Below are 16,220 nucleotides of genomic sequence, written 5' to 3' on the forward strand. Positions count from 1 at the left end.
ATTTAATAGTTCAACTCCTTATTACTTCTACCTAACTCTTTAGTGCTCCAATTACCTTCTCATCGCTCTAAAACCCAAATCCCATTATTTATATCGATATCACCTCGCTCTTTCTTACCATGGATCTTCTCTTGCTATGCTATTACTCACACTTGCCACTAATCTATCCATAAAATCAACGTTCCTTTGTCCAAACAATTGCATCTCCTTTGTACCTCTCTAGCAATCAGAATTCCTTTTGTACCGTTAATTGCCCAAGGAAATCACACAGTAGTTTCATCTCTTAATAAACCAAATCTCCCAAACTCACTCACTGTCTACAAATCCACCTCGCGACATGTCTCCACAAAGTTCACTATATACTACTCTTCTCAACCCCTTTAAAACGAACTTTCACTATGTATATTCTTAACCCACACGACTCCTAACCATCCCCCTCCATGATTCTTTACACGTCTCAAGCTGCCGCTATTTGCGTCCCTCATTTCAATCTTTTCATTCTCACGTTCCATAAACTCACGTCATCCCTTGCCCACATTCACTTACATTTTCATTACTCAACATACAATCATGTCACTCATCTCGTCTCACACAACATGCCCTATGCCTCAATTAAGCCTTACCAATCTTCCTTTTCTTTTTCCTCTACCGATCACAACACATATAAATCATGTCCTCCCCACCGAACTCATACTCATCATAGGTGCCACTCTTTACATCATAAGATTGGGTAACTTACGCATCATGATCAACATACATATAAAACGGTGCATAAATAAGCAAATTAATACCTTTAAATTAAACATAATATGCAACGAATGTTAAAAGATAAGCATATGACCCAAAACAGGGGTCACTAGATCAATCTGAAGCCACTCGATCGAGTAAGTGACTTACTCGATCGAGTAGGTGAAGATCAGAAGCACGTAAAACAAATCACCAGGGCTACTCGATCGAGTAACTAACGTACTCGATCGAGTGCCCCCTTACTCGATCGAGTACCAAGGATACTCGATCGAGTACCCCAATTCTCAACACTGTCCAATTTTCGTAAAACAGTCATAACTCACTCATTTCTTGGTCGTTTTGGGCGTGTGACCTATCGTTAGAATCGTAAAAGGACAAGCTATCAGCTCCAATTGGAATCACATCAAAATCATTTATGCATCTCAAGTTATAACAGTTTAAAGACAACCTCTTTATAAACGACTTAAACAACAACAAGGTAGACAAAACGACTCGGTACACATAAAACCAGTATTGCTAATCTCATGTTACCATCTTCAAAAATCAAGCACCAACATCCATCATGCACATATATTATTTAACTCATTAGTCATGTACTAACCGCATACTTTAAATTTTATAACTTTTCGTAACACAACATTCTCATACATTACAAATCCTATTTCCATGTTACTAATACAACAACATTACAAATATACTTCGTCACCTAAACATATTCATAATCACAAAATTCATATTCTCATGCAATTGCTACTCCATCTTTTCCAATCAATTCATCCATTTCCAACATATTACTCGTCATTCTCATACACTGTTCTAACAATTCCAACCAACATTGTAAGCCAACTATCATGCAACATGCTTTCAATCAACAACATACGAAATCACATTATCACCATCTTTTCTACACATTCCCCATTCTCCACATACATACATCCACTGATTCATGCCACACATCACCATATAGGTACACAATTCACAGGATAAACACATAGTGATCCCGACTCATATCCCATGGTGACCGGTTCAAAAGTGTAGGGCGAGTTCGCGACTTTAGGACGTCTCCCAAGTCTTTGCATTAGCTCCTACAACCTTTACCCCGGGTTCATTTTAATTGACTCCCTATATTCATTGGGTTCATTGGTTACAGGTTTCAGGATCGTCACTCTGATACCATTTGTAACACCCCCATACTCCAAGTGCCTTACCAGGACCACTCAGGTATGAAGACATTACCATCTCGGTTACCCGAGGCAATGATAATCAAATAACAATGAAGAAACAACGTTTAATTATAAATACTTAGCGAAGAGTTACAATTCTCAAAACCAAACCAAAAGTACGATACATGTTCTCAAACTGACTGTTCTAACTGAAATGTAATTAACTAATAAGCTACAGCGGAAGACTCCTATCATCATGTCGTGGCCATCCCAGCTATCCCAGTACTCATCTCAATACCTACTCAATATCTACTCACCATCCCCTAATGGATCACCGCAGGTTTACAAAAACAACACCGGGGTCAGTACTAATCACACAATTCAATATATACTAACAATAAGATAAACAGACAGCTTAACTATCACACACACACAATCACGCCAAATCCAATCATCTCAATCAGTGACTGTCCACTGGACCAGCCCTGCCAGTGGGGGACCGCAACCGTACCCACCAAATCCCCGCTCCACATAGTGAGCGATAACCCTATCCATTAATGTGCACATCCCTTCTGTGGCGGGTTCCACAGAAGGCGAAACTAGGGCGTGAAGCCACTCCCGCAAGTGACCCCACTCAGCCGAGGACACGCCTCGAGAACCACAGACAACAATCACAAACACAATCGCAATCACAACCGTCACAATACAATTACTATATCAACAAACAATCTCAACACATCAACCAATATCCCATTATGGGACTAATACTGAGTAGGAAATCCTACCTGGAAAGCACAACAATCAGACGGTCTTAACAGCTGTATCAAAAAGCCTCTTCTACAAATCCTCCTCCTATCATATATACACATAACCACTACCAATCATTATCTACAACAAAACCCCCAATTCCCCATATTAGGGTTTAAACAAACTCAAAGAAACAATATAAAATTGGTATGTAGATCTTACCCTTGACGCAAGGAACACTATGATGCGATGATCCGACACTCCTAGCCTTGGGGATTTGCCAACAACGCGACGAGAGAGAACTACGTAACTCCTTTTTCTTTTGAAGGGTTTAGAAAGGTTAAAAGTGATTAAATAAACTGACGAAAACCTTTTATATCAAACTCGCGTTATTAGCAAAACCCGTCAAAACATTCCCCGTAAACCGGCTACTCGATCGAGTAGCTAAGGTACTCGATCGAGTGCCCCTTACTCGATCGAGTATCCTAGTTACTCGATCGAGTACCCAACAGGTCAGAAACTATTTTAAAACGCAACACACCCTTACTCGACAAAGTAAGGCCTACTCGATAGAGTACCCAGAGACTCATAAAACCGTAGTATTACAGTCTATCATCTATAAATATTATTAAAAGGGTACCATTAACGGCCACGTAGACCTGGACTAAATGTCATCTTGGATTACGAAAATCCCGCGTCACCACCTTAAAAGCCAAGTAGACATGGACTAAATGTCACCTTGCATTACAAAAATCCTACGTCACCACCTTCACATACCGCGGACCTAGCAATCGTTGCCCACCCACAATCGACATATACCATATTTGCCCGTCATTTCTCAACACCCCCTTTCTTACCTTCTTAATCCCCTGTAATCTAACTTATTTTAGCCAACCCACATGAATTTACTACCTACACAACCTCCAAAATATCATCTTCCCCCAATTGGACCTTCACATAGTTGCCGAAGATGGCCAGTTCGGAGAGTCCCCTCGACGCAGCTGTTGGTTTAGGATTCTATTCAGCCACATGTAACATGAAAATAATTTATTGTGACACAACATTAATTTAATTCACTCATCTATACATACAATAATATAAAAAAAAAGTATGTAGAGCATCTAACTAAAGGACATGTGACATCATCTCATGCTAGCACTAAACTCTTTTTACTTATGTCTACATAAACTTCCATCTTCCATCTTTACCTATTGTTTAATTATGTATTTACATTAGTAGAAGTTCAAAAGAATGGAAAACTAATTAAGAACTCATTAATCACATAGTTAAAGAATCTTTATATTAATTTGGCAAATTTTAATCTCATAAATTCATATAGTTAATTTACTCACTTTTAAGTTTTAATATTGGGGAAGAAGAAGAGGCGTACCCAAATCTTTAATGTTTTAAAAAAATGTGTAAATATTCAAGTCTTCTCCCTCTTCGAATATCATATTCTCTTTGCCAATATTTTCGTTTATTAGTTTTTTTTAATTAATATGTTTATATTTCCATATGCTAATTTAGGTTGGCGAAATATATTTATCATTTAAAATATTTTAATATTCAATATAGTATTATTTTACAGTTTAATATATAATTTTTTTGTATTAATAAGTTTTTTTTGTTTAATTGGTGTATTGTAGATATGAGATTTTAAGTTACTAATAAAAGTGTTTGGATTTACCCATCTACAACACAAATACTATCCTACAACCAGTTGTATAATAGCATTATATAACCGCCTCAAAGTTGTTGAGCTCTTACACAAAGTTGTTAAGCTATTTTACAAGTTATTGAGCTTATTTTACAAAGTTATTGAGCTTAATAATTATTCTCTTAAGCTCAATAACTTTGCATCATAACTCGATAATTTTGTTAGTAGAGCTCGATAACTCTATAACAAAGCTCAATTACATTGAATAAGTTGTATATATAACCAGTTGTATAATATGTTAACTCCATCTACAATAGGTGGGTAGCAATGTAACATTACGACATTTGGCTTATATTTCTTAAAAGTGTTTGGATTTTCAGGTTTACTTGCGTCAAGAGTTTCGACACTTGCAACTAAGCATTTAATCCATTTGGCCCTCATTTAGGTTAATATTTTTGGTTTGATTAATTTGATTGCCACTAACAAATGCTAAATTTTGTGAGTTTCGTTTAAGCAGAAACATGTGTATACATTCATGTTGAGGTTCAACTAAAAATTCCATTGTAGCAATGCGAAAGTGTAACAATTCTCAAACTATGATAACAAATGACTACACCAACTAAGGGTATTTTATTATTATATATGTGAGCAATTAATTTAGATGATGGTTTATTGATGATAGTTTGAATGTATGATGTATGTGGTCGTATTTCCTATCACCAACAATATTTATAACCCAATTTAGTAGTATAAATCGGGGTCGAACCATAAGGATGGAGGGGTTTCTACTTAGTTTAATAGTGAGTCTAGTCTAGTTGGAAAATAAAAGGAGTTGATTTAAACTTAAACTACTAGATTTAACTAAGCAAGCGATTGAGATGGAGTGTATACGATTGATTAAAAGACTAGGGCTTTTGGGTTCATCTAAATGGTTTAAGGGCAAACATGATGATTTAAGGGGTCAATGGCAATGGTTTATCCTAGGTAGAACAATCAATGTCTTGACTTTCCTAAAGGTAACCCTTTACTTTCATTAAGCATCAACACTTCTCCTAAACATACAATAAGACCCACCATAAACTTTCATTCATAGGGGAGTTAAGCAATAATGAAGAAAGGCATGTGCTTTCACTCACACAATTCATTAAACACCTTGTGTGCATGAATAAGAAGGATAAACGACTCACCAAAGACCCAAATAATAATCAACCAATTATACCCATTAATTCCATTTAGACTCCCCCTAAACCCTAGGAAGATTTTTACTCACACATATTCAAATGATTCATGCAAATAAATGGAGAAGGACAAGTAATCAAAATAGAAGACATGATATAAATTTCAACAATGATAAAAGACAACTTGAAATGTAAACAATTGATTAAACAAATAATAAGAAGAGAAATGTACCAACAATGAGTAAAGATGGTTGCTTTGATTGAATTAATGAAGAAAATCCTTCAATATCTCTCAAATACAACCCAATAACCAAATGTAAACAATTGATAATAACTATTACTAAACTAATTTTACTAAATAATTAATATTGATTAAGGAAAGATTAGTGCTTGATTAAGGAAAGATTGCATAAATTAAAGGAAAGTTTTCAGATCTAGGGTTGTGTGTACAATTGATTAGGGAGGGGTATTTATAGTATTTCATTGGATTAGAGGAAAAGATGAGATAAAGCCCATTTTACGTCTCTGTCATCCTGTGCCGGCCAACAGGCTGCCGGCTACCTCTGCCAGTAGCGTCATCTTCCAATATTGGGGGAAATTAGTTTCTCTGCCGGCGGATCGGCTACCGGCCTGCCGACAGAGAATCCCCAATCTTGACTTCTTCTTCAATTCTTCAAGACTTGTTGCTCCATGCCGGTTGCCCGGCTGCCGGTCACCTATGCCGGTAGCGAGCTCTTCTCAATTTGCTCCAAAAATCACCTCAAAAATGGCTAAGTGTTGGGCCGGCTGCCGGCTTGCCGGTAGAGAACACCTCTCATCTTCTTTTCTTCCTCTTCTCCTTAAGGCAATGTTCCATGCCGGTGGACTGGCTGCCGGCCTGCCGGCAGAGAACTCTGCTTCAGCTCTTCACCTCCCTTTTCTTCATGCTTAATCCTTGAATCGCCTTCCTTGCCCCGATTCCTCTATAATCGTCGTGATTCCTGCAAGAGGGGCACACATAATCACAGACACGGGTATCGGGCACAAAATGCAAGGCAAAGCACACAAAACCGACTCAAAAAGGAGTCGGAATGCATGAAAGAAGAAGGGAAATTTAGTGCAAATGAATCATATATCATTTATGCTCTTGTAGCTTTCATTCCCTTATTTATGACTTCTAATCTAACACATTTGAAGTTTAAGTTAGTGTGTAAGAACTCTAAACATATACAAGCAATATTTTGATAACATTAGTTTTAAATTTAAGTTTCCAACATTAATCAAATCTTCATCGAAATTTGATATTTTCCTTCATCTAAATCTAATTCAACAATAACAACAACAACAACAACAACAACAACAACAACAACAACAACAACAACAAAGATTTCCTTCATCTAATTAAAACAACACATTACATCATGCATTATATTGATGAATATGTCTATCACCGTCCTAAATGGTTGCCCTTGAAGTAAAACATTCAACTAAAAGTAATTAAACAACAACACAACAATTTCAACCGTAAATTTTGATCTAAAAATGCAAATATATAGACCCGAACATATTGTTGCCCTAAAATCTAATCAACAAAGAAAAGAACTTTATTAAATTAAAAAATACACACGTTTACTCATTAACAACGTCACGAAATGTTCGTCATTACCAACAATACACCTTCATCGTTTTCAACATCAACAATTCCGTTTTCAACATCAATAATTTCAGTGTTAACAATACCGTTTTCAACATCGGTTTCAGCTATAATTTTTTTTTTTTTTTTTTTTGTGGTTTTATGAGGAATTTACAAAGCTAAGGAAAATATGAATTTGTGATGAACATTTGGTGATTGTTAGATTGATGAATATGAAGAATGAAAAATATCAGTTCGTCTCATTATAGACGGACACTATCCGTCTATAGACGGATAATGTCTCTCTCATAAATGAAAGTGGATAGTGCAAGTGGGGGTATCCATTTCTCACCCACTTGCACTACTCACTTTTATTTGTGAGGGGGACACTATCCGTCTATTGCTATAGACGGATAGTGTCCGTCTATAATGAGAATTTGTGGAAGAATATAGGTTGAAAATTTGAAGATGGGAAGATTTGGTAGCATGGGATTTGATTTTTTACGTGCCCTTACACAGATTTGATGGTTTGGTACCTATTGTCCCCCAATCCTAATAAAATATATATTATATTATTAGCTTCTCCATTATCTATCCACTAATATTATTAGCAACCCACTATCTACCCACTATCCAACCCATATTAGCCTAAATGGTATCGATTCGCCCCGTCTTCACCTTATGACGGATAGCATCCGTCACAAATGAGAATTTGTGATATTTATAAGGGTTATTTCATGGGAATAATCCATCTTATGCCCCCTCTTCTTATATTAATCTATCTTAGTGTTTAACTAAGAAAAAACCCATCTTTGACGTCATTTAACTTCGTAATTGCTATTTCCTACACACCATTTTACTAAATCCTACACAAATTCCCCTATTCTTCCGATTTTGCCCCTCTCATTTTCACATCTTGAAAAAAAAAAATTAAACCTGCTCTCTACCCCGACAACCCCCCTGGACATTATACCTGTTGGAATATGTGTCCTCCGACAATAATGCGATCACAACTGTTGATCATAATGATCACATGTTTAAATCTCATTTTAAGAATACATGTGAGATGTAATATTTTACAATCAACTGGTCCACACATATCGGTAATGATTGGCTGACTAGAGTTTGACATTACTGTCGTGCGACGGTGGTGATCAGTTGATCCCCTTAGGTCATACCTATAGGGAAATACTCTTAATTGATTATTTAGTTAATCGTATGCCGATACGAGTTAATTAAAATTGCTTAAAATTGACGGATGATTTTGTGAGTAATGTTAACGTGTCTTATTATAATTTGATTAAATGAGATACGGTCTAAGTAATCGAATTATTTTATTACTTAGATAAAATTATTGTTTACGAAACAATTGAAATTGAATGAATAATTTATTATAAATACAAGACGTTGTAATTTATAATTTGATAAACCGTTTTGGTACAAGTAATTATGAATTACTAGTCGATTTTGTATATGACATATTTTATGAGTATATGTTGATTTTTAATATGTTAAAAAACATTACAAATTCACATGTCAAGTAACATGTCACATATGTCACAATTGACAAATGACAAAATAAAATGGACGTTCCATTTTATTTTGTATGTACCGAAAAATTGGAGGGAGTATTGGTGGAAAAATTGTGTTGATTATTTTAATAAGAGAAAACATAATTATTAAGCCTAATCTCTAGACATGCAACCCTACAAGCTTTTGTGAAGAGCATCTTTTGCATGCATTGGCTCCCCAGCCAATAACCCTCCCCCTAAAACCGGTTTTTCCACTAGGAAATTACCATTTTGGTTTTTCTCTACAATTATTCATTACCTTACTTCATAATTTTTCTAGTGCGAGAAAAATATAACATTCTCTACAATTTGTGAAAATTCTAGAGAAATAAATCTTACTAATCTCTCCTCTCTTGAACCGAAATAACAAGAGAACAAATTAATATTTTGTGTCATTTTTAAGTAAGACTAATATTGTTACTAGATCATAATAATATTGGTTATTAAGAGATTTCTTTGGGTATATGCTTTTGGGAGAGGTTCTAATTTGAACCTTGTTCATCCATTTTAAGGAAAGCTCAAGAACTAACAAATAGGTGGATTTGTTGATGCCCATTAAGCCGAAATCACATAGTAAGATTGATGATTTCTTCTCTTATCTGGTTGATGTTTGCATGCATAAGATCTAGAATTTATTTTATGACTAAATAAATTTGAACATATATAAATATGTATATTAATAAGATTAAATAATTCTAACAAGTGGTATCAGAGCCTTAGGTTGTTTGCATGCAAATCGGTTTATAGTTTTTCCGAGTTATATGATTAACATATAAAACTAATTAATTGGTTTTATGAAGATAAACCTTAAAATAAATTTGCATGTTAAAATTTTCTGGTCCTAAGTGATTTTTAGGACATTTTGGTTTGTTTATGGATTTTATTGTTCATTTTATATAATATTGGCATTAAAATGTGATTTTTATGATAAAAATGTCAATTTTGGACGAAAAATAGCTAAACTTCGATTTTTTCAGTGGTTTTTGGATATATTTTCATATATATTATCTAATTATGGCCTGTAAGTTTTCATGTTAAAATGAGTTGTTTTGCTCGAAATATGGATTTTTTAAGTTAAAATCGTATTTAAATGGGTAAATAGGTTAATATGAGTTATATTTCGAATCTGGTCATGGAAATCTAGTATGTTGTTACATGCAATTTTACAAGATGTGTGTAAAATATTTGGCTATAGTAAAGTCTTTTTGCATGATTTATGAATTTTTGATGAAAAATCACATAAATAGTGACTATAATTAGTAATAATGCTAAAACATACTTCATGACTAAAGGAAAAACGTCACATATTACATTTTATCATATATTTCAGATCTAAAAGTGAAAAGTTGTTGAATATAATTTTTCTCATATTTTTATGGTCATAATTGTTAAAATCGATAAACCGCAACATTGTTTTTCTCGATAAATTTTCGAAATTTTTAACCTAAGTTTTGAACATTATGAGTGTCATGGTATTTTTCCAGAATGTTCATAAGTTTAAATTTCAAATTTCGAATTTATTTGAAATTTTTATAATTTAATTTGAAGTTTATAGCATTTTTGTGTTTTTGGTCCATTTATGAACAATATTAAGAAATCAAGGTTAATTATTGTCAAAATGTTAGTGGAGACTAATTTTGAGTCCTAAGAGGTTAGGGTAATTAACTTGTACATAAATATGAATTTATGTAATTATTGTGATTTTAATAAGTTAAATCACGCAAATCCGTAAAAACCGATTAATATACGATATTGACTCTTTAAAGGCGATTTAGCATAAAATCTAGCATGTTCATACATATTATAATGCTGCATTTTATTTATGATTGTCATATTTTAATTTTATGTAATTTTTGAATTATGTAATTTTACTTAGTATGGCCTTAGTTTTAATTGGTATTACCCGAAATGTATGGAAATATCGATTCAGTTGTAATTATTGTGATCTCGTATCACCGTTTTGTAATTTAATAGATTTATTTTATTTTAATTACAAATGTATAATAAGAAATTATGTAATTCATTTTGTAATTTATTTATTACGAAGTTCCTTGAAGACGGTGCCACTCGAGAAGGCGACCCATCAAAGAAAGTGTTGCCTTGAAATGCATGCCAAGACCGAAGTTCAAGGGACCAAAGGAGTTGGTTTCCGAATTTGTAATAGTTTATTAGATTTACTATTTTAGGAAGGCCATACTAAGACTTTATATTTATGCTTTGCGTTTTAATTATATGTTGCATGCATCGCTAAATCGCCATAACTAAACATGCATTTTAAATCGAGTTTATCGACCGTGTCAATTACAATTATCGTAGTTCACCGCTTTAGTTCACTTAAAACGTGATAGATAATAAATTGACATGACCTCTCGCTAAAATAAACAATTGAGACTTAGCCTTACCAAAAAGTAGAAACCATGAAAACCTATTTCATGAGGGAGTGCGCTCGGCCCTACCAGGGCATAAACCTTGTTACGTAGAGGAAGTGGGTGATAAATGTCTATCCACCGAATTCATGTTGATAAGGGATGTATCGGCCCTACCGTGCCCAAGTTGATGTGGATTTGGATCATGGACACATTTATTCGAAATTTGGATTGAGCTCAACGGAAGTATTCGTGACCGTAGTCGCATGTGTTCCGGGCTAAAGATAAATATTAATGTAATTTTATCGACCAAGAGTTCTAAAAGTAGAATCGATTAAAGAGTTAATCCACCGAGTTATATTGATAAGGGATGAATCGGCCCTACCGTGACCAAGTTAATATGAATTTGGATCTTGGAATCATTTATTATAGTTGGGTAGAGGTCACTATATAAATGCTCATATCTTGTTAAATTATTTACAAGTATTATTATAACGATAAATGTTTTGTTTTCACTATTCCGTTGTCATTTTGTTCTATTTCTTTACCTCAATTATATACGATATCATTTCGATTTTAGTTCAAATCTCCATTAAAACATCGTAACGAAAGACAAAATTAGAATTTTCTTCTTCAAAACCTCGAATTATCCATTGCAAGGATCTCTTGTGAAGAGTATAGATAAAAGTTATTCGTGATCAAAAGGGTTTTTGATTCTTGACTAACACATCTACTTACCATGGTAATGATTGGTTGACTAGAGTTTGACATTACTGTCGTGCGACGGTGGTGATCAGTTGATCCCCTTAGGTCATACCTATAGGGAAATACTCTTAATTGATTATTTAGTTAATCGTATGCCGATACGAGTTAATTAAAATTGCTTAAAATTGACGGATGATTTTGTGAGTAATGTTAACGTGTCTTATTATAATTTGATTAAATGAGATACGGTCTAAGTAATCGAATTGTTTTATTACTTAGATAAAATTATTGTTTACGAAACAATTGAAATTGAATGAATAATTTATTATAAATACAAGACGTTGTAATTTATAATTTGATAAACCGTTTTGGTACAAGTAATTATGAATTACTAGTCCATTTTGTATATGACATATTTTATGAGTATGTTGATTTTTAATATGTTAAAAAACATTACAAATTCACATGTCAAGTAACATGTCACATATGTCACAATTGACAAATGACAAAATAAAATGGACCTTCCATTTTATTTTGTATGTACCAGAAAATTGGAGGGAGTATTAGTGGAAAAATTGTGTTGATTATTTTAATAAGAGAAAACATAATTATTAAGCCTAATCTCTAGCCATGCAACCCTACAAGCTTTTGTAAAGAGCATCTTTTGCATGCATTGACTCCCCAATAACCCTCCCCTAAAACATGTTTTTCCACTAGGAAATTACCATTTTGGTTTTTCTCTACAATTATTCATTACCTTACTTCATAATTTTTCTAGTGTGAGAAAAATATAACATTCTCTACAATTTGTGAAAATTCTAGAGAAATAAACCTCACTATTCTCCCCTCTATTGAACCGAAATAACAAGAGAACAAATTAATATTTTGTGTCATTTTTAAGTAAGACTAATATTGTTACTAGATCATAATAATATTGGTTAAGAGATTTCTTTGGGTATATGCTTTTGGGAGAGGTTCTAATTTGAACCTTGTTCATCCATTTTAAGGAAAGCTCAAGAACTAACAAATAGGTGGATTTGTTGGTGCCCATTAAGCCGAAATCACATAGTAAGATTGATGATTTCTTCTCTTATCTTGTTGATGTTTGCATGCATAAGATCTAGAATTTATTTTATGACTAAATAAATTTGAACATATATGAATATGTATATTAATAAGATTAAATAATTCTAACAATACCCCAGGCCCAACCGGCAACGACCACCGCTGCAATGGCCTCTGAAGATGAATCATCTTCTGAACCAAATGCATTTTTTCCGACTGCTTGCTTATCGTACTCTCCAACCCAGCAACAACATCCCACTTCGCATTTGCTTTTCACTAACAATCGCCAAATCGAGTCTCCTTATCCGCATTATCTCCACCGCTATCTTTCGGCTTTCCGGCCAGGCTGAACGACACCGTCTACCTTTTTTGGACTAGGTCCCGATCCGACTCCGCCGTTATCAAGGGAAGGCTTTAGTGTAGTTTGTCTCCGGTTCAGTTACTGCTTGTTTTGTGATACGTGCATTTTATATAGCCTTTTTAGTCTTATTTTACACGTATTTCTATGCATTTTTATACCGTTATGTATTGCAAAATACCCCGAATTGGCTACTTTGGTTTATTTTGTCTGAATTGCAGAAATGAACCTGAAAGTGGTGAAACCGTACTCTTTTCGTCCTATTTAGCATGCATATTGAGGAGACGGGAATGTTAGAGCGAGAACTATGCCTTGGAGTGCGTGAAGGGTGGTCAACGAAGCAGTCAAAGTCAACTTGAGAGGCTGATATGAAGAAAAGCACTCGATCGAGAACTCCTTTGGTTCGATCAAGTGGTTTGGAGGACACGAGAGGTCGATCGAGTACTTTTATTTACTCGATCGAAATGCTGGAAATTGGAAGTCCTCGATCGAGAAGGATATTTACTCGATCGAGTGGAATAGCTGGAGAAGACCTCGATCGAGGGGTTTGAACCCACTCGATCGAGAGGTTTTAGGTTTTATGCGGGCTTAGTGACCCGTGATTTGTTTTATTTCGTTAAGTTTTACTTTTCCTATTTAAGCATTCACTAATTAGGTCATTATGACGCTTTTTCATCGGAGAACTCTCTAATCTCTCTTTCATACTCTTCACTATTAAACTCTCTCTTTTTAATCTCTTGCTTGGATATTGAATTGTTCTCTACGCCGGATTGCTTGAGATTGTAATCATTCTTCTCTTAAACTTAATCTATTTATTCGAGTTTGCTTTAATCCTTGTTCTTCTTAATTATTTCTGCCCTAATCAGTTTATGCTTAATTATTGTTAGTTCATTATGGCTTTAATTAGTATATTCACTATTATTATTGTTGACGCCATTAGTAATATGAGTAGCTAATTTCCCTTTTGTCCGGATTAGGGAATCCATGGTAGGATTGTGATGATGTAGCGAATAGACTAGACAATTTATTTGTGAGAACCTGTACCCATAGCAATTTAACTGTAATACCGACTTAGTTGAGTGCACACTTCTAAGTTACCTTTAATCTGGTTAAATTTACTCCTGGATCGGAATATTGGATTAAATAGACCTGCTATGAATAGTAGACTACCCTAATGAGGACGTAAGTTAAGTTAGTGGAAATCTAGGATAGAAAGTGGACCGGAAGGACCTTTCTCTTATCTATCTCACAAGTAGATTGTCTAGGCTATTTGCAGCTGAGTCGGTAGATTACCATGGTGAACCGAAATCCTGGCATACTTTCCCTATTTGATTATCTTATTTACAATTCTCTCACTTTTACTGCTCTTAATTAATTTCTCTTTCCCTTAATTCTTTATTAGTTTAGAAAACAAAAATCAAACCCCCATACTGTGACCTAAATAGACGGACCTTTAACAGATATCGTGCCTCCCTGTAGAGATCAACCATGCTTATCACTAGCTTCTTTGTTAGTTTTAATTAGGTTTATTTTTGGTACAAAACAACAGTATCAAATTTTGGCGCCGTTGCCGGGGAGGCAATAGTCCTATCTGTTTTTGTTTCGTTTATTTATTTCCGTCTCAGGGAATTTTTATTCCTCGAGACAGTTCTCATTTATCTCTTTCAGTATTGTGTATGCCCATGTCGAACAGGTCGGTATTAGTTCCAGCTGATCCTGAGCCAGAAAGACTGTTTCGGCATAAACTCCGTCTGCAAAGAGCAATTCGAAAGGAAGACTTGAGTACTTTCGAACCCGAGCTACAACACTTCTTATTCGCAGTAGAACCGTCTTTTGAAGAAGACAATCTCATTTCTGCCAACAAGCCAGTAAAGATGCCTAACATTGCAAGTCACTGAGAGCCCAAAGCATCCTCGATTCCTAAAGGTTTCAATCTCACAACTGAGGACGGTAACACTTTCGATATCCGTCCGTCTTACATAAATCTGGTGGAAAAAAATCTGTACCGAGGTGTGGTGGGCGAAGATCCGCGCAAGCATATGGAAGTCTTTATTGACTATTGCTCTACTATTCCCGCCACTAAGGGAGTAACACAAGACAAGATAAAGGAAGTGCTTTTTCCTTTTTTCTCGATCGACTCGGCCCGTGAGTGGTCGATCGATCTTGACCGGATCGTTCTTTGGTATCACCAACTGGGAGACTCTCGCACTTACCTTCTACAAAAGATACTTCCCTCCACAACGCAATAATTAGCTGAAGGGTAAGATTACTAGTTTCAAGCAGGCACCTGATGAGACTTTCTATGAAGCTTGGTGCCGGTTCAACAAGTTGGTGAGGTCTCTTCCTCACCATGGTTTTGATCAGTGGTTTTTGTGCAACCAGTTCTACAATGGGTTGTACGATGACCACAGAGCTATACTTGACGCCTCATCCTACGGGAGATTTCAAAAGAACATTGATGATGATGATAAGGGATAGGGAATTATTGAGGAGATGTCGACCCATTTTGCCGAATATGGGAACCAACGGGACGGTATTCGAATAGTCCATTCGATTGATAAGGCAGTCGTGGCTCAGCTGGAAGCCATGAATGCTCGGTTTGATAGATTGGAGCTGCAATCTGCTAGTGATCAACAGACGGTTCATCTGTTGACTAGACAGGAAATTGTCACTTATGAGAGGTGTGGAAGCAATGACGGTCATACTGCTATTGACTGTCTGACTGAGAAGGAACAAGTCCCTGCCTTTTAGCAATATAGGCAAGGAGGAGGTTCCTATAACAATAATCAAGGGGCAGTCCATCCCAATTTGAGGTGGACAAGTCAGAATATTCTCAATCCCACTCCTCCACCGCAGCAGCAACAACCTTATGCCCCCCCTCACAAGGCTCAACAAGGCTTCCAAAAGCCTCATTCTTTTCCTCCACCGCACCAAGGAGCTTCATCTTCTAGTGGGTTAAGTGAATTGGGTGAGTTAAAGTCGATGATTCAATCATTGACTAAGTAGCTGCAACTAAGTGACCAATAAAAAGAAGCATCCATTGAGTCGCTA

The 16,220-nt window shown here is 35.3% G+C and overlaps 1 non-coding gene across 1 annotated transcript; it reads right to left on the reverse strand.

The window, feature by feature from the left end:
* Positions 1-15,420: 15,420 nt before the first annotated feature.
* Positions 15,421-15,526, reverse strand: LOC141603961 (small nucleolar RNA R71). Its single transcript, XR_012525794.1, has one exon. It is a non-coding gene; the product is annotated as a small nucleolar RNA R71 (small nucleolar RNA).
* Positions 15,527-16,220: the final 694 nt, after the last annotated feature.

This window comes from Silene latifolia, chromosome 9 (assembly GCF_048544455.1).
Source record: "Silene latifolia isolate original U9 population chromosome 9, ASM4854445v1, whole genome shotgun sequence".
NCBI classification, from domain to species: domain Eukaryota; kingdom Viridiplantae; phylum Streptophyta; class Magnoliopsida; order Caryophyllales; family Caryophyllaceae; genus Silene; species Silene latifolia.